This window comes from Gadus chalcogrammus, chromosome 8 (assembly GCF_026213295.1).
Source record: "Gadus chalcogrammus isolate NIFS_2021 chromosome 8, NIFS_Gcha_1.0, whole genome shotgun sequence".
Taxonomy (NCBI): domain Eukaryota; kingdom Metazoa; phylum Chordata; class Actinopteri; order Gadiformes; family Gadidae; genus Gadus; species Gadus chalcogrammus.
In genome coordinates, this window is record NC_079419.1 from 18,885,597 (window position 1) to 18,904,667 (window position 19,071).

The 19,071-nt window shown below is 45.2% G+C and overlaps 1 protein-coding gene across 1 annotated transcript in view; it reads right to left on the reverse strand.

Annotated features, from left to right (window-relative positions):
- Positions 1-19,071, reverse strand: part of pde4ca (phosphodiesterase 4C, cAMP-specific a) — a 185,504-nt gene that overhangs the window by 101,250 nt on the left and 65,183 nt on the right. The gene's annotated exons all lie outside the window — the stretch shown is intronic.

Consider the following 19,071-nt stretch of genomic DNA (forward strand, 5'->3'; position numbering starts at 1 on the left):
TCGTTGTGCCTCCTGCAATAAGTGTGCTAAAAAGTATTTTTTGATTTGATTCAACCTCGTTTCCAAGGGTTTCCATTTCTGTGTTGGAGAAGTTTATTTTCTTTGCCATTGTAGCGGTGAGTGGTAAAACACATTCACATCGTTAATAAAGGGATGTGTTGCGGCCATATATGGTTAATTGGAGGCGTTTCTGATTGCAAATTGTCTGAGCGTGAACGAGCAAGGTACTTAAGGACTGGTGGGATTTATCATGATTGATGACTTACTGATGTGCGTACGATAGGCCTGCGCATGTTTGATAAATACAGATTTTTTTGTACTTAAGCACATCCTAAATTTCCTTCGCAAGAGAACTTAGATCCTTTTATACGCACGGTTGATAAATGAGGCCCCTGGAATTTAACGATGCAATCCTAGGATCGTACTGTAGACCAATCACAATACACTGTTGCAGAATGTAAGGCGGAAATAGACCACTGAAGAATAAGTCCCGCCTGCGAGGCTCCCAGTTGTTTATTTACGAATCCTACTATGGCCACGCCAAGACCTGCCCTACTCTGTCTGTGATTGGCCAGGTTGCATGCAACTCAACTGGACGCTTTAGAACTCTATGGTACACTCGCTGTGAGCATTCGAGAGCGTCACAAAATAATCCTAACCCTAAACCCTAACCCTAACCATGGCAGCTAACATCAAGCCAGTAAAACCGAGGTAGTCTAATCAGGGCTCTAAAGTGCGACCAATTTGATCGCACATGCGACCTAATTTCTCAATGGTCTGACTAAAAAAAATCTGAGGTCGCACCGGTGCAACCAGCTGTTCAAAAAGAAAAAACCTCTGCGACTCTGAAAGTCTCCCTGTGGGTCAACCTTCAACAACAGACACAAATTAGGCCCATATCATGGTCTAAACCAATCAGGGATAATGAAGGGCGGGACCCCCCTCTGATTGGCCGTGGTCCAGATATTATATATAGAGCTCCGGGAGTCGCAAACGGTAACATTCACTTTCTCCTCCATGCTGCAGTTCACCCCGGACTGAACTGCACTGAGTTTGACGGTTGAACGCTGATTGGCTGTTACGTTACACATGATGTGACTCAGTGGCCCCGCTGTTGAAAGCTGATTGGCTGTCATCACGCGAAATTCACGTCAAAGTTCAAATATTTAAACTCGAGCGAATTTGTCGCGCCACAAATCCTTGTGAACGCGCTCGCCTGAACTGAAGACCTAACATAACATTATAAAAGTCAGTGGACGTTAACATTATGAAAATGTTTTCATATCTGTCATTAGTGACGCTGTAACGTTAACGTTAGCATGAGATTACCAGGTGATGACATTGTATGTGGCTCTGTTTTGGAAGAGGGGGAGGTGGAAGACTGCTTTGGTAACATGATTTTCCTGTAGGCATAGGAACATGAGACTGTTAAAAATAATAAATTAATTAATAATAAATCAATGGTTGATAGTTGTGTGTGTTAGGCTAACTTCTGTATTTTGTGTCGGGCTGTGTGGGTAACTAATGACTGTAGTAGTTATAAATGCAGACCATCTGATTAGCTGATGCCCTGAGTCATGTATAATATTAATATAATCATATGTTTTGACTTGGTCATTAGTATTAATTACACCTTGATGATATTTATGATATTTATATATGATAATATCTAAGGATTTTTCACGGCGCCGCTTTGAAAATGTCCCCGATTTTCATTTCAGAAATCTGGTCACCTTAATGTAGAGTGGATGACAAGATGAAGATGAAAAGAACGATTGAAAACTTTTTCGTTAAAAATGTTAATAAGTTAAGGCCTGATCCGAACGAATGCTCTGACACGGAACTCCCTTCAACTTCCCAGGTTATGTCAGGCCCTAATCAGGAGACGGCATCGGGTAATGAGCCACACACGATGAACTCCGAGCCACAGCCCGCCGAAAATAAAAGGAGGAAAGTGTATGCATTTAGAAGAGAGTGGCTTGACCAGTTTCCCTGGCTAAGATACGATAAAACGGGTAATGAGATGCACTGCATTTACTGTAAAGAGTGTGGGAAGACCATGGCCGGCAATAGTGCTTTTGCGACTGGTTCCAATACATTTCGTATTGAAACTCTGAAAAAGCACAATGCATCAATGAAACACATTACATGCCGCGATAAATGCACTGCCACAGTGTCCCCTCTCCCCGCTGCCTTTCAGCGGCAGGCAGCAGCAAACAGAACATCAGATGAGGCCGAGATGATTATCAAGTTTAACGTTGCCTACAATATTGCAAAAGAAGAACTTCCCTTCACTAAATTCAAGTCCGAAATAATTTTTCAGAAGAAAAATGGCTTGAACGTCAACCCGACCTACAGCAATGATGTCATGTGCGCCCAATTTATAGGAGTCATCGCAGATACTTTGAAAAAAAATACGCTGGTGCAAATTGCAAACAGTGCATACATGGCATTCCTGATCGACGGAGACACAGACATCGCCAAAAAGGAATGCGTCATTGTGCATGGTCGTATCTTGCAGAGAGGAGGACCGGTGAATATACTGATTGGACATATCAAGGTCCAGCATGCCCATGCCCAAGGTAAATGTCATTTAGCCTATGCCATATGCCTACCGTTTCATTTCTGCATTAACCATATGTTATATTGTAATTACTGAAAATTAAAAAGAAATAAATATAATGAAATTAATTGCATTAGATTGCATTATAAACTCTTGATCTGGGAAATTAATTGTATTAACTTTTTTATTTGTTTAAAGGGACTCTCACCTTTGTTGCATTTGAGAATTACAGCACATTCAAATCATCCCGCCTTCCTCCAATGCCCCACCCCCTAAGCGTTATTTTTTGGAGTACAAAACTAAGCGTTATTTTTTAACGAGTACTGTAACGACCTCGCCGGTGACATAATGATGTCGAGTCATTAGTAGTTGAAGGTAGTTTTAATGAACCAAAACCAGGTCACTGAAACCCGTAACATTGTAACCAACGGCAGAAAAGCGACACAAAACAAACCCCGGTAACCCCGGCAACCCCCAACACGGTCTCACTCGCGTGCAGGCCCCCACCCTCCTGTTCTTCCAAGGCCCTCCCCCAGCTGACCTAATGATTCGCCCCCTATTTAACTGTCCCAGGGTCGCTACAGTACAAAAGTTCTAGACTCCCATGGGTTATGTTTAGACTCCCATGGGTTATGTTTAGACTCCCAGGGGTCATAATATAGAAAGGTGTATGATCATTACAAACAGAGTAGCGGGACAACGTAGCGTCTGAGGCCGAAATGGGTCCCCTAATCGGACTGAATAGTGCGGTTGTTTGCCAACGGTCTGGAGGTCTTCCTGGAGCTCCAGATTAGCGGGACAACGTCGCGTCTGAGCCCGAAATGGGTCCCGTAATCGGACTGAGTGTGGCGGTTGGTTGCCAACGGTCTGGAGGTCTTCCTGGAGCTCCAGAGTAGCGGGACAACGTCGCGTCTGAGTCCGAAATGGGTCCCGTAATCGGACTGAGTGTGGCGGTTGGTTGCCAACGGTCTGGAGTTCTTCCTGGAGCTCCAGAGTAGTGGGACAACGTCGCGTCTGAGTCCGAAATGGGTACCGTAATCGGACTGAGTGTGGCGGTTGGTTGCCAACGGTCTGGAGTTCTTCCTGGAGCTCCAGAGTAGCGGGACAACGTCGCGTCTGAGTCCGAAACGGGTCCCCTAATCGGACTGAGTGGTGCGGTTGGTTGCCAACGGTCTGGAGGTCCTGAGAATCATCCAGGGGAGCGGGACCACTTGGCTTCTGAGGCCGAATCGGGTCCCCTTGTCGGACTGAATGGTGCAGTTGGTGGCCAACAGTCTGGAGGTCTTCCTGAGGCTCCAGAGGAGGGTAACTCTCTGAGTCCGAGTCCGAGATGAGTCCCCTAATCGGACTGAATGGTGCAGTTGGTGGCCAACAGTCTGGAGTTCTTCCTGAGGCTCCAGAGGAGGGTAACTCTGTGAGTCTGAGTCCGAGATGAGTCCCCTAATCGGACTGAATGGTGCAGTTTCAGTACGCCGTGGACCACTTTGGTCTGCCATCGTCAGTCGCTACGGTCGCTACTCGCTACTGTCTGCCGTGGAATCAAAACAAACCCTCTAGTTGAGGACGCGCCTTGATGACGCGGGCCCGAATGCGCCACAAGAAGCAGACGGAAAACCTTATATATCCATGCAGCAAACAGACAGGTCTGTCGGCCAATAAGGTCATTCGGTCCGAAGAATTTTATTGGTTGAAGTTTTCACTAAATATTATGAGAGTAAAATAATTGTTTGTTTTTACTCCTGGTGGGTCTGTCTTGCAAATTAGAGTGTTATTACCTTATTAATACCAATTTAACCTTATCCAAAAAAAGTGTAAAAATGCAACAAAGGTGAGAGTCCCTTTAATTAGGAATTTATGCTGCCTCAAAGAAAGCATTTGCTTGCTCTTGGGGACCAGTGCACTAACTGGCTGGAGAAAATTATTGCTCTGGGTGCTGATGGTGCTGCTGCAGCAAAGGGGGTGTCATAGCCCTTTTGCAGCAAGAGGCAGGTGATCACATTGTGCCTTTCCACTGCATGCCTCACAGGTAAGACTAGAAGATAAGGTATGACTGTAACCCTTAAGTCACTGTTATTTTCTTTTCTAGAGCAAATGTATCTATATTTAAAATTTGACTATCTTTTCAGATTGGAATTGGTAATGCTGTCAGTGCAGAGGGACAATCAAATGATGGGGCAATTGTACAACCTTCTACATTTAATTTGGAAGACATACCATTTCAGCCCAAAATCAATGACAGAGCTCAGGGTCATTGGGGCTGACTTGGGGGTAATTGTGCTGATGCCCAGTGGGGTGAAGGGGACAAGGTGGCTCCCACATGTTTCAAGGGCCTTGGAGACCTTTCTTAAACCAGGACAGTTCACTGCTGTGTACTACCATATGGACCATTTGGCAGGCTCCTCTGCCAATGCAGACATTGCAGGCCGAGCTACAAAGGCCAGTGCATTCTTTCAGGATATTCATTTCATCAGAGCCACTTGTTATTGATTTATTTTTAGGAATTTAGTATGGTACAGGTTAAGAAATCAATGGAAGATGCTACTTTTGTGGCCTTTTGCCATGTTATTGCAGACATGTTCAGTGGCATTAGTAAGTTTAGCCTCCTGTTTCAGAGGAATTACATCATCTTACCACAGGTAAGGGAAATGAAGTGGGATGTGCAAATTTGAATTGTGTTTGTGGTCATCTTCAGCTGTGTTAATAATACTGCACCATCTAAACAGGCAGTTTGTGGCCTTGAAAAACTGCTGGTGACCACAGAGGCAATGGCTGTGAGACCCAAGCCTGGGGGAAGACTGTCAGAGTTCCTGGCTGACATGAGGCTGCAGAGGAGGAGGCAGCAAGAAAAGGGTGAAATGGCAATCTACAAATTCCGGGTATGTGGTTCTGTCTCCCATTTAAACAGAGAACAGTCTATTTGTATAAATATTTCTAATATCTAACTCACAATCTCTATTCATGGTTTATGCAACACACAGACAATAACACTCAAAGGACAGGATCAGAGCTGGCAGGAGATAGTGTTGATGCCACTAAACTTGAAAAAGTAATGGATGCAACGATCATATCCACTGTAAAACATCTGAAAGCAAGATTCAGTAGCCTCCTAGGCGAGTGTAGTCACCTGTCATATAAACGCCTGTAGATGAGAAATATTGTTACTCATTTACTAAAATGTATTTGTTCTTACAATAGGGGAGAGTGCTTCTGGGTCTGACACAACCAAGGCTGTCAAATGCTTCAACATTTTCAATCATGATAGCTGGCCAGAGAACCAAGAAGACTTAGTGGACCATGGTGCTGATGAACTTGCATTTCTCTTGGATCACTTCTCCCGAGTCCTGAGAAGGTAGCTGGTGGATTACTACAATATTATGTGTGTTGGTGGTAGATATTTTGTTAATGTAGCATGCGACAAATTTATTATTATTATTCCCAATTTATTCTTGTCATCGGCAGAGCACTGTCAATCACGCACAGCCCGGTGAACGGCACATGTGATTGGAATGTACGTCAGCCGAGAGCAACCAATAGGTTTAGAGCTAAATGGTCCCGCCCCCAGGAACGTTCTTTTTTTACTTTGACTGTCAGGAGTTTCAAAACGAATGCGCGACAGAACACTGCCAATATTCACGTGACTCAAAGCTTGCGCCTGTGTGGTCAAATCTCTGAAAAGTCAGTTATGAAAAACGACATTGCAATGGCGTAAACGTACAACACCTTTACAAGTTTTTAAAAATAAATATTCAACCTTTCAAAACTTATTTCTCAATGTATGAACACCTGTTTGCAGAATCCCATTTACAAGGTTTAAAAACATGGAAACAATGAAATGCACTGTTAGAACAGTGCCAGATTTGAAACTCTGCAAATGTGCTGGTGAAATTGTTTGAACTTTAAAAACATGTTTGTGGAAAAAAAAGAATACTTTGAAAATATGTTGGTGAAAATGATGAAGAAGATAAAATAGAACACAAAATCATGTTTACACATGTTTGAATTTTTGTTTGAATTTTTTTCAGGTTATAATCTCTGTTTTCAGTGTTGCAAAACCTTTTTTACAAGGTGTTGAGTTTTCAAACCCAGACTTACAAGCCTTTCAAACTTTTTTTTCTGCAGGTTTGAATTATGGCAGGAAACTGGCTCCATAGGACTCGCCCTAACGTGCTTGCGTCATACGTAACTGAGCAAAGAGCGCGAAGGGATATCTTCGATCAAGTCACTTGCTGAATTCAACATGGCTGCAACTACTATAGTTTACTGTAGTAAAACTACTATAGTAAGGTTAAAAAACACTACAATATTTACTATAGTATATGTACTGTAGTTTATTTACTATAGTAAGGTTAAAAAACACTACAATATTTACTATAGTATATATAGGGTATACTATAGTTTATTTACTATAGTAAACTATAGAATTTTTTCATGTGGGGTGGGTCGCCCCCCCTGAGTCCGCCACACACACACAGTCCTCCTAAACATTGTTCCTTATAAACACTACTTAAAAGACAACACAAAACAACCCAGAACAAGCGGCTATAAACAACCACAGCCTCATCTGGGCCAGGTACCACGAAGCTCGCTTAGAGGGTTAGCGAGGTATGTTGAGCTCCAAGCCTGGGTTAGTTGTACCACGAAAGTCGATCTCTTTTAGCGTCGCTGTATCACCATGGTGACTTATGCTCGCAACCAAACCTGGTCGGGAGCAGTTTTTCGGCTTAGTCTAGCTGGAGATCGGCTACTTAAATCGGCGTGCGCAGCTTCCTAGCCCCTCCTCTGACAATGGCATCACCATTTGTGGGTGTTCCCGTGGACCCCGGCACACTTCTCGTACAGGCGTCTCTCCGGAGACAGAGGGTTTTACGGGACAGAACCGATCCCTTGGCATTGTCTGACGATATTCCGATTTCAGACTTTATTGTCATTGTGCAGGGGGGTATACCATGAACCTCGCTGAACATACCCAGGCTTTCTTGGGAAAACCTGGCTCGACCGCAACTCGCAATCAGAGTTAAATGGTACCACGAAGCTCACTTTAGATTAAATTAGTTGAACCAGGTTTTCCGCTTTAGGTTCAGTGCGCGTTCACGTGAAAGGGGCGTTTTTTGCGTCATTTTTCTTACCTTTACGATAGATCAAGCAGTCTATATGCGTATAAGTGAAAATATTCTGCATATTGTCTATAAAATAACTATGCCAAATGCAGAATTGTTTGCCATTAATCCAAATAGAATGATGATGATTTAAAATTGCATAAGCAACGTCCATCCTGCCTTATTCTATCATTTAGGGAATTCACTTTAAAAACGCCCTATGTAAGAAATGTATGGCATATTATCAACCGCTGAGAGGTAGCGGCTGTAGCGTAGTGGATTAGTATAAGACCCGAACGCCAGCGACCGGGGTTCAAATTCGCCGGTCTATCATCATGCATTTTACCCCCATAGATGTGGTGCCAGCACGGCCTTGAAAATATGGGTTCAAGTTCGAAATAAGCACAAAAATATAATTCCATAAGCTTTGGTGAACAAGTATTACATATGCATGAGAATCCGGACTTTTTAAGCTTCACGTAAATTCGCGTCACTTGGGAGTCGAACCACCCGCGCAGAAATTCAAGACTGATGCGCTACCTCCACTCTAGCACTCTGTCACGGAGACACAATGCGCAACAGTAATTATTGTCTACATAAGGTCCAAAAGGACGATCAAATAACGAACATCCTCTGATGAGAATCTGTATCTCTCATGAAAAACCCCAATTTCGTTGTTTGCACAATGACAATAAAGTCTAAAATCGGAATATCGTCAGACAATGCCAAGGGATCGGTTCTGTCCCGTCTGTCTCCGGAGAGACGCCTGTACGAGAAGTGCGCCGAGGTCCACGGGAACACCCACAAATGGTGACGCCATTGTCATAGGAGGGGCTAGGAAGCTGCGCACGCCGATTTAAGTAGCCGATCTCCGGCTAGACTAAGCCGAAAAACTGCTCCCGACCAGGTTTGGTTGCGAGCATAAGTCACCATGGTGATACGGGACTCTCTAAATCGACGCCACTTCGACCTGGGCGGGACTTTACGTCCTACGTCACTCGCTATGGGTGTGCATGTGTGCGCGTAGCCGTCACTCGCGATGGGTGTGCATGTGAGAAAGGTTTTGGCTTTTAGTGTCTATGGGTTGGTAATAACGGTTCTGATGATTTTTCTGATGGAAAAGTGGTCTTTTATTTCCATAATCTTTGTTCAGTGAACGCATAAACCTGTTTGTTAGTTAGCAGTTAAACAAAATGCGATCTCTTTGTTTACAGTTACCAACGACAAACGTTTAAAGACTGATGATTGGGGGTTCGATTCCCTAGTGATGCAAGGTTTTTTCTTTCATTTTGGACTGCACACGCAACGCGAGTGACGGATACTCGCACAATGTACACACATCACTGTCTTTACAATTTCTAGGCAACCGAAGTTTAAAGATTGTCAAGTGGTTAACTCTTGAATCGCATGTACTTTTTTTCTTTCATATTGGACTGGATGTTTGTATGTCATTTTGCGTAACTTGTAGTTTATGATGAAGAAATTTTACTGGGGTTAAGGTTAGGGTAACGGTAAGGGTAAGACACAAAGTGTTTTTGCAACTCAATATTTCTTACAATAACAAAGTTCAAAGTTTTGATGACTCCAGTAGGAAACTTAAGATACCTAGAGAAATGCGTGAGTGCTCACAAAACATCAACAAGTCAGCAGTGTGGTACGGGGTGATCATTTCTGATATACAGTACAAAAGCTGAAACTATTAGCCAGGAGTGGGAAAGATGCAGACGCAGACATGGGAAGCAATAAGACGCACCAACACACAGTTGCCTGTTGCAAAGTGGTTCAGAGTTTAATAGAAATAGTTAGGGTTAGCTGGTATGGCGTTATCTGGTATGGCTATAGTCTAATGTTAGCTTACTTCGTGTTGTTTCGTCATGTAATTTGTAGAAATATAGCCTATCATCACAGACTGTAGGAATGTCACCCACCCTCCAACGCGTACGACACTGACGCTCGTAATCCTGTAGTGCAAGGGAGTTCGTGCACAGATCCCTGAGACAAACGGCTACGCGCACACATGAACACCCATAGCGAGTGACGTAGGACGTAAAGTCCCGCCCAGGTCGAAGTGGCGTCGATTTAGAGAGTCCCATGGTGATACAGCTACGCTAAAAGAGATCGATTTTCGTGGTACAACTAACCCAGGCTTGGAGCTCAACATACCTCGCTAACCCTCTAAGCGAGCTTCGTGGTACAGGGCCCAGGTGTGCCCTGCTGTCCCTGGTGCTGGTTCTCAGCGTTAACTACTTCATTTGATTGACCAATGCAACTTATTCCAGACAATCAATCAAGGCTAAATTGGAAATATAATAACACAACAAATAATAAAGGACTGCTCAGGGAACAGTAATGCCGCACCGGGAGGTGTGTATTTTACTCACCCTATTTGTATAGGAAGGCCCAGGGAATGTTCAGGGAGCATGAATCTTTTTCAAAATGAAGACATGGCCAGCAAAATAGTAGCTGAAGTTTAGCGCTACCAGCTAGCCACTCGGTGCGGACATAGTTCTCCTCATTGAAAGTGCGATAACCACTCTTCTTTCTCTCCACACGCAGCTGAAGCTTAGGCATTGGCCTGCCGCCAGATTTATTCTTTAGTTGCTGCCCATGTGGCAGTATGGTTGAATTTTACTAAATACTCTAAATCTCGACCCTCCATAACTCCACTTGCTTATACGATAATATGATAAACTTACTCTTACTTTCTTACTAACGTGCTAATCTCCCGCTATTTGTTTACGTTGACGTTGATGCTTTCATTTGATTGGTGTGAAGGATTCCCTTGGCACACTGCTGACTAATCACAGGAGGCTCAGTGTCATGACGGTTGCCTCACCTGATTGGTTAATCCTTTTTTCTCACCAAGGGATGCCATCCCATGGGACATACAGTGTGCAATGTCGTGTTTTACCTCGTACTCAGTATTTAACATTTAGAGTGGCGCATTTTGAAATGCTCAATGAGACGAGAAAATGTGTAAGAAATGACAACAACACGGCACCAAAGAATAACCAAAACTGTTAATATAAATGTTTTATTGGATGTCTAGAAAACAGGGAAGCCTGGCTTCCCTTGGCCTCCGGGAGAAAACGCTACAATTATAATTGTAGGTTGTAGGCTGGTGATCATGTATTAGCCCTACAATGTGGGGGTAATACATGATCACCAAGTACAACCTACAATTATAGAAAGTATGTCAAAAGTAGGCCTAGATGATTCATTTGAAGGATGTGGTGTTTGAATATGTTATTTTGTCCTTGACCCTGATTCAATGAGCATCTGTTATCAGGCCGTAAACCAACAGACCTAGCCAACAATAGGCCATTGGACATAAGCATCTGTCTTTGGCTAGTGACTTAAATCGCCCAAAAATAATAAATTGCATAACTGAATATTGTGTTGTTCTCAGCATGGAAAATGAATACAGAGCCGAAAGGAAAAAGCTAACTGGCCATGTTTCAAACTTTTGAGCACTAAAGTAAACCCAGCTTTGGCCTGTGAGTGGCACTAAAGATTTCAAATCGGGCCCCCAAATTGATATGAGGGTGTCTTTCTTGCGGGTTTGAAATGTTTGGTTTCAGGTCCTATGCTGCCACCTGCTGCCAAACCATAACCTTGTAATGCGTAGTAGCGTAGTAGTTTAGGCAATCAGATATTTTATGATGATTGAATGTGGAAATGTTGCATATTATACTTTGCAATGTTCATATGCACATGCATATGAACGCATGCTTTCATATGTGTGATTCCCTGATGTCCAACTCAGGTTGGTTTAATCCTCACACGGTCACATCACACCTGGTGCAATTTTCAGTATCAGTAGCATGCATACGCAATAATGCAAAGCATCAGTGTTTTGTGATATTTTTGTTTCAAAGATCTGGGGTATCCTGTAGGCTGGTTTTCTATTAAAACACACACAAATTACTGTGAGGTCACAATGCGCTCAATGATAGGTTCGGGAAGCTGGGCTCGTCATAATGCCTTGTGTGTCAATCAAGGACCTGCTCAAGTTCTAAAGTTTTCATTCGCCCTTCGACGCCAAATAGAGGTAAGTCATGAACTATAAGTAGTCCCATTTTATGTCAATGCTATTATAAATCCGTCCCTGGCACATTATAACATATCAATTATATATTTATCGAAGTGTAAAAGATAAATCTAGCCTACCACATATTGCTCGATTGAAATAAGGTCGTGCTCAGGGCGTCGTGGACCTCGGGCCCGCCACGGCCTCTCTCACCTCACTCTCCAACAAACACCAAAGGGCCCTTGCCCCCTCTTCGAAAAGTTCAATGTCATTTTAGAAAGTCATCTAACTGATCGATAACGCTAACAATTATGTATGTTATTGTAAATGGTTTTTCACGGGGAAAACACAGATGGATTTATCGTCGTAACCTTCTGTCACCATAACCGTAAAGTCGAAAACCATAACCGTAATACCGCATGAATATACAGATCGGTACATTTGTGGAACGTTCTTGCTGCATGTATTCACGCCATCGCATTTAATGAGGGTCATATCTGAAGCAATGCTGCTGCTGGAGGTGTTTCAACGACTGCATTAGCTCACTCTCTTACTAGCTATTGGCTACTGACGTTTATGTTATTACATGATTCCGTATGCGCTGTACTCACACTCGTGGTTGGTTCAACTTTTCAGTGATGAACCGTGACTTTTACCGAATTAGTGTCTTTATCGACTTCCAATGCAAGTAATGTTGTTGTAAACCTAATGAGACACCGTGATAGGAGCGTACAACTCATGCCGTTTTATTCTCTTTTCACAAATTTTTCACATCACTCACACACTTAATTTATTGTACCAGAATTCAAAATTGCATGAGTATGCTTCAGACCCAAGCAGTGGTCCAATATATGTATGTGGTAAAGACTCCATTAATTAAATAATAAATTGAATATGTTTCATTACAGAGACTCAGAGAGATTATCGAACAGCGACGATGGACAGGAAGACATTGTTTTCTTTGTGGGCTCAACTGACCCCTGCTTCCATCATGATGGCGGACAGGGAGTCCTACACCGAGGTGACCTGGCTCGTCCCCGCCCCCCCTACTGATGCCAAGCCCCCGGGCCTTAACCCCCGCTACCCTCGTGGGGCTAGGCTGCCCTGGTTGGCTGCCCCAGCTGGTGGCAGCAACGAGAGGACCGTCCTCCGCCCCCCTACTGAGGCCAAGCCCCCGGGCCTTAACCCCCGCTACCCTCGTGGGGCTAGGCTGCCCTGGTTGGCTGCCCCAGCTGGTGGCAGCAACGAGAGGGTCGTCCTCCGCCCCCCTACTGAGGCCAAGCCCCCGGGCCTTAACCCCCGCTACCCTCGTGGGGCTAGGCTGCCCCAGTTGGCTGTGGCTGATGGCATGGAAGCCTGGATCCAGGCGGCCCACTCCGACACCGTGTCCCCCCGTGCACGGGCTCGGGGTGCCGCCTCGAGCCAGGAGACTTCCCCGGGCCGAACCCCCCCAGGTGAAGAAGTTGTATACTTTAGTGTATTGCAAATATAATTGAAGCATACAAAAGTTATGACAAGTATACTTTTACTTTTTGTGCTTAATTAAAAGTATGTTTAACGTATGTACTTTTCAAAAGTGTACTTCATAATAAATGTCATTAAATTCCACTTTAATGTACTGAAAAAAAAGTATTCTAATTCTGAAATACTTAAAGTGGTATTGCATTGTACTTATAAAAAGTGTACTTTATTGTAAGTGTATTGTAAGTTGTACGTATGTGTACTTAGAAAAAGTATACTAAATAGCAAAGTAGAAGTGTGTGGGGGGACGTGCGACGTCTGGCCTGCAGGGGGAGTATGGGCAGGTTGGGAGAGCACCGGATTGGCTGGGGGGATTGGACCTGAGTGCGGGCAGGTGTCGGCACTCAGGCCAATCAGGGAGTGTTTGTACTTATGTGCCTGCTTTTGTCTTGTAGTGAGGTGGGGAATCCAGGAAGGATTGGGAGGAGAAAGGAGCCGATCGCCAACAGAGATCGCGTTAAGCAGAATATGATTTACGTTCTGTCCAATTGTCTTTGATTTACACGTGTGTGGAAGACAATAAAAGAACTTCCTTGTGGAAAAAGCAAAACCTGTGTCCAGCGCTCCATTGAACCCGTTACAAAGTGAATTTTATTATACTTGCAGAAAGTTAATCTCAAATTGTATTAGAATGCCTTAGAAAAATTGCAAATAGGTGGTCATTTAGTGTACTTATGTAAGTACACTTATTTTCAAGTCCTGTGTACTACACTATTAAAATGTTTTATAAAAGTGTACTTAATTTCCCCTCATTAGAAGTGGCTGACCCTGACCACCATCGTGGGTCTAGGCTGCCCCGGTTGGCTGCCCCAGCCGCTGGCGCCAACGAGAGGATCGTCCTCCGCCCCCCTACTGAGGCCAAGCCCCCGGGCCATAACCCCCGCTACCCTTGTGGGTCTAGGCTGCCCCGGTTGGCTGTGGCTGAGAAGGCTGACGGCCAGGAAGCCTGGATCCAGGCGGCCCACTCCGACACCGTGTCCCTCCGTGCGCGGGCTCTGGGTGCCGCCTCGAGCCAGGAGACTTCCCCGGGCCAAACCCCCCCTGGTGAAGAAGTCGTATACTTTAGTGTATTGCAAATATATTTGAAGCATACAAAAGTTTTACAAGTGAACTCTTACTTTTTGTCCTTAAATTAAAGTATGTTTAACGTTTGTACTTTTCAAAAGTGTACTTCGCAATAAATGTCATTAAGTTCCACTTTAATGTACTGAAAAAAAAAGTACATAAATTCTGAAATACTTAAAGTGGTATTGCATTGTACTTACAAAAAGTGTACTTTATTGTAAGTGTATTGTAAATTGTATGTATGTGTACTTAGAAAAAGTATATTAAATAGCAAAGTAGAAGTGTATTTTAGTATACTTGCAGAAAGTTAATCTCAAATTGTATTAGAGTGCCTTAGAAAAATTGCAAATACGTGGTCATTGTGTACTTGTGTAAAGTACACTTATTTTCAAGTCCTGTGTAAAACACTATTAAAATGTTTTATTAAAGTGTACTTAATTTCCCCTCATTAGAAGTGGCTGACCCTGACCACCCTTGTGGAGCTAGGCTGCCCCGGTTGGCTGCCCCAGCCGCTGGCGCCAACGAGAGGATCGTCCTCCGCCCTACTGAGGCCAAGCCCCCACATAGACCCCCAGGTGAACAAGTAGTACACTTTATTGTAGTACAAATATAAATGAAGAATACAAAAGTTATTCCAAGTATATTTGTTGCTTTAAAGTATGCTTAACGTGTACTTTTAAACAGTGTCCTTCACAGTGGATCTGCGGGACGCCCCGCTGAGCTCCGCCTCCTCGTCCCGGAACGCCGCTGCCTCTGCCCACCGCCGGGCGCTCAGAGGCGCCGAGGCGGACCTCTCTGGGACGGAGCGCTCCCAGTCCGCCAACGGCCAGAGGTCCCAGGCCCCAGGCAGGATCGTCCTCCGCCCCCCTACTGAGGCCAAGCCCCCGGGCCTTAACCCCCGCTACCCTCGTGGGTCTAGGCTGCCCCGGTTGGCTGTGGCTGAGGAGGCTGACGGCCAGGAAGCCTGGATCCAGGCGGCCCACTCCGACCCCGTGTCCCCCCGTGCACGGGCTCTGGGTGCCGCCTCGAGCCAGGAGACTTCCCCGGGCCGAACGCCCCCAGGTGAAGAAGTTGTATACTTCAGTGTATTGCAAATATAATTGAAACATACAAAAGTTATGACAAGTTTACTTTTACTTTTTGTGCTTAAATTAAAGTATGTTTAACGTATGTACTTTTCAAAAGTGTACTTCGCAATAAATGTCATTAAGTTCCACTTTAATGTACTGAAAAAAAAGTACACTAATTCTGAAATACTTAAAGTGGTATTGCATTGTACTTATAAAAAGTGTATTTATTGTAAATTGTACGTATGTGTACTTAGAAAAAGTATACTAAATAGCAAAGTACTTTAGTATACTTGCAGAAGGTTAATCTCAAATTGTATTACAGTGCCTTACCGTACGTCCACACCAGGAGCAACCACGCTTTGGTCGCTCACAAAGTTTCGCTGCGAATATTTCTGTTCGCTTTGGTCGCTCATGACGTACAATTCAATTATGCAGACGCATTTAAAGGAGCTGTATGCTTTTAGTACAGACAGCCATATCAAAGAGTGAACTCTCCCATACACTTTGGCCATATTGCCGAGACGGTTTTGCTTGTTGGATAAAGTGCTTCGACAACAAGTAGGACAGTGATTCCCCCCAATGTAAAAAACTCCTAAAATGTAGGCTAATTACAACCGAGAACAAAAAACCCTGCGTGCTGTAGTAGGCTAGTTAAAATATGTTTCACTGATCTGCATCTGCAAATCATGATCTGCACTCATTCGTCACACTCAAAAGAAATAGACATTGGCGCACATGGCTAATTTGCATACGTGCACAGGACTGGTTGGCTCCGCAAGGCAAATAATGGAATATATCTAGGCCTATCTGTCTATCTATCTATCAACGCGTGTCTAGTTTTAATGTGATGTATTGTGTGTATGTCCAGTCAGACTAGTTCTGTGTGGTCTTGTAGGCTACTGTCCTGTGTGGGCCGAACCACCTAAATGGATTCCCGACGATTTGTGTCGTTTGGTATTAATAAAGACTTGACTAGGCTATCTATCTATCTAGACTATTTAATTAACAATTATTCACCTCAGGCTCCGTGAATAGTGGGGAATAGAGGGATAAAAGAAAATAGATATATCCCTTGTCATTTATCCCTCGTCTTGTCGATTAGTTTGTTTATGTGACGATTTCAAAAACTTTTTTGGTTTTGTTTAAAGGTCCCATGACATGCTATTTTATGTATTCTTTAATATAGGTATTAGTGGGCAACTAACACAGTATTCAAAGACGTTCCTTAAATTCAGCCGTGGTGCAGAGTTACAGCCACTCCGAGCCAGTCGCACATTGAGCTTCCCCCAAATGCGCTGTTTCGGTGGGCGTGTCAAGGAGGAGGGTGGGGGTGTGGCCCTGAGCAGCTTGCAGCCACCATGCGCTCTGTTTACAGTGGATGTATCGCAATGGCGAGGCGCACACCCTTTAGCCGTGTTCTGTAAATATTCTAGAACACACGGGAGTCCTGGAGCTCTATATCTAAATATTATCATATAGCCTACACAGATATCTATATCATATAATAAATATTATCACGGCCAAAAGCTGTGTGAGCCGATATTATGAATCTCAAACGACCGCGTTGGGTTCTCCGACGTTCCTGGTTCTTCAACGTCCACATCAATGTGAATACACACACTGTAACGCAAGTGTTTCTTGTTGGTTCTTTGACTTGTCTTGTATTTCCAACGAGACTGTCGTGGGGGTTATCTGAGCCATGGTTGAGAAGGAATTGGGGGAAAGGAACTTTGGTTTGACTCGCTGAAGTACATGAACTGCGACATGCCGCCGGTTGCCGCGAGGCACTATCGCCCGGCAGCGGGCAGCCGGCAGCGCGCGGTTCAGTCGACTTCAGGTTGATGTGAAAGTGGAAGAACCAGAGACGTCGCAGAACCCGACAAAGTCGTTTGTGATTCATAATATCGTCTGGAGGCGCACACAATATGTTATATGATATAGATATCTATGTATTATATGATATTATTTAGATATAGAGCTCCAGGACTGTAACGCAAGTGTTGTACACTTCCTTGTTATTTGGATAACCGTTCTGCTGTTGGTGTGATGGCGCATAACACGAATGAATGAATTGGGGGGAAGGAACTTTGGCTTTGACTCCCTCAAGAACATGAACCACGACATGGAGGAGAAAGGGATTGTTGGCGGCGAATGTCTCCCGCTTGAGCCCCGCTGAGGGACCACCGCCGGAGGCGGAGGTGCATAAGCGCTGCCCGGCAAAGATCCCTTTCTCCTCCTTGTCGTGGTTCATGGTCTTGAGGGAGTCAAAGCCAAAGTTCCTTCCCCCCAATTCATTCTCAACCTTGGCTGAGATAACCCCCAATACGAGTCTCGTTGTAGAAATACCAGAGACGAGAGTCCGACGTGATGCGCCATCACACCAACAGCAGAACGGTGTGTGAAACAGCGAGGAGTGTGAAACGTACTATAATGTAACGCCTTCATTCATATAGTGCTTCCAAGACACTCAATGAACCTTTCCAGAGTGAGAGTGGTGTCTACCACACGTGTGTCTGGTTCTCAGGTGAAGAACCTGCGTTCGGGTGTGTCCCGCGTAGCCGTGTGCACACTGGGCGTCCTGTACTGCCACCTGCAGCGGGCCATTGACAAGGAGGTGGAGACCATGGCCAGGGCGCTGCTGCACAAGGCGGCCGAGAGCAACGCCTTCATCCGGGAGGAAGTGGACGCAGCGCTGGGCCACATGGTGCGGCACTGCACGCCGGCACGCTGCATCAACGCCTTCCTGGACGGGGGTTTGAGGTCAGGGGGCTGCATGCACACGCACAACGCAGACACAAACACACTGTATTGCGCCTTGTTATGTTTTCTAGTATATCTACCACAGTAACGGTAATGCAAGATCCAATCTGTGATTTATATAAAGTACAAAGAATCAGCGGCAGATGCAAACGCACAACAGAAAAAAATAGACATTTAAACAGGACTTGAGTGTCAAAGGAAACGTTTCTAACATCCTTAATCTGCTTTGGACTGGTAGGTAGGATACTCCAGAGGTCTAGCCGATGTTTCCTTATCTCCATCCGTTGTGTACTTCTGTGGTTTGTGTCTCTTTGTGTGCGTCCTTCATGTTGAGCCTGTGCCTGAGCGCGGCGGTGAGGAAATGCGCCGCCCAGCACCTGGCCGACCTGCTGGAGAGGGTGGGCGTGGCCCGCCTGCTGACCGGAGGGAAGGACGTGACGGACAGAATCCTCCCGGCCGTGGTCAAGCTGGCCCTGGACTCCTCCCCGGAACCCAGGCACGTAGAGCCCCCGGTGGCTTCCTGTGTTGGCTGAAGGCTTTGGCGTGTGTCCAACGGCTCGGTGACGTGCCGGTCTCACTCCTCCCCCTTCAGGTCCTTTGGCCGCCGGATGTTGCTGTTCCTTTCCTCCCACCGGGACTTTGATAGCCTGCTGGAGAAGAACATCCCCACCAAGGACCTTTCCGCCGCCCGCAAGGCGGTCAGCGGACTCAAGGCAAAGGTACGGAAGGCCCCGCCCTCTCGTCCCACCCTACCGCTTGGTGACGGGTCTTGTGAACGTTGTTGTTGTTGTGTTTGTTGTGTCAGGGTCAGGGTCAGGGTCAGGGTCTGGGTGAGACGCCCCAGACCCCAGCTTCGCTTCCCGGCAGTGGCACCGCCAGGGCCTCGACACTCCAAAGGAAGCTCCCCAAACAGACCATAGCCCCCAGCCCCACCACCACCACTGCCACCCCCACCAACACCGCCAC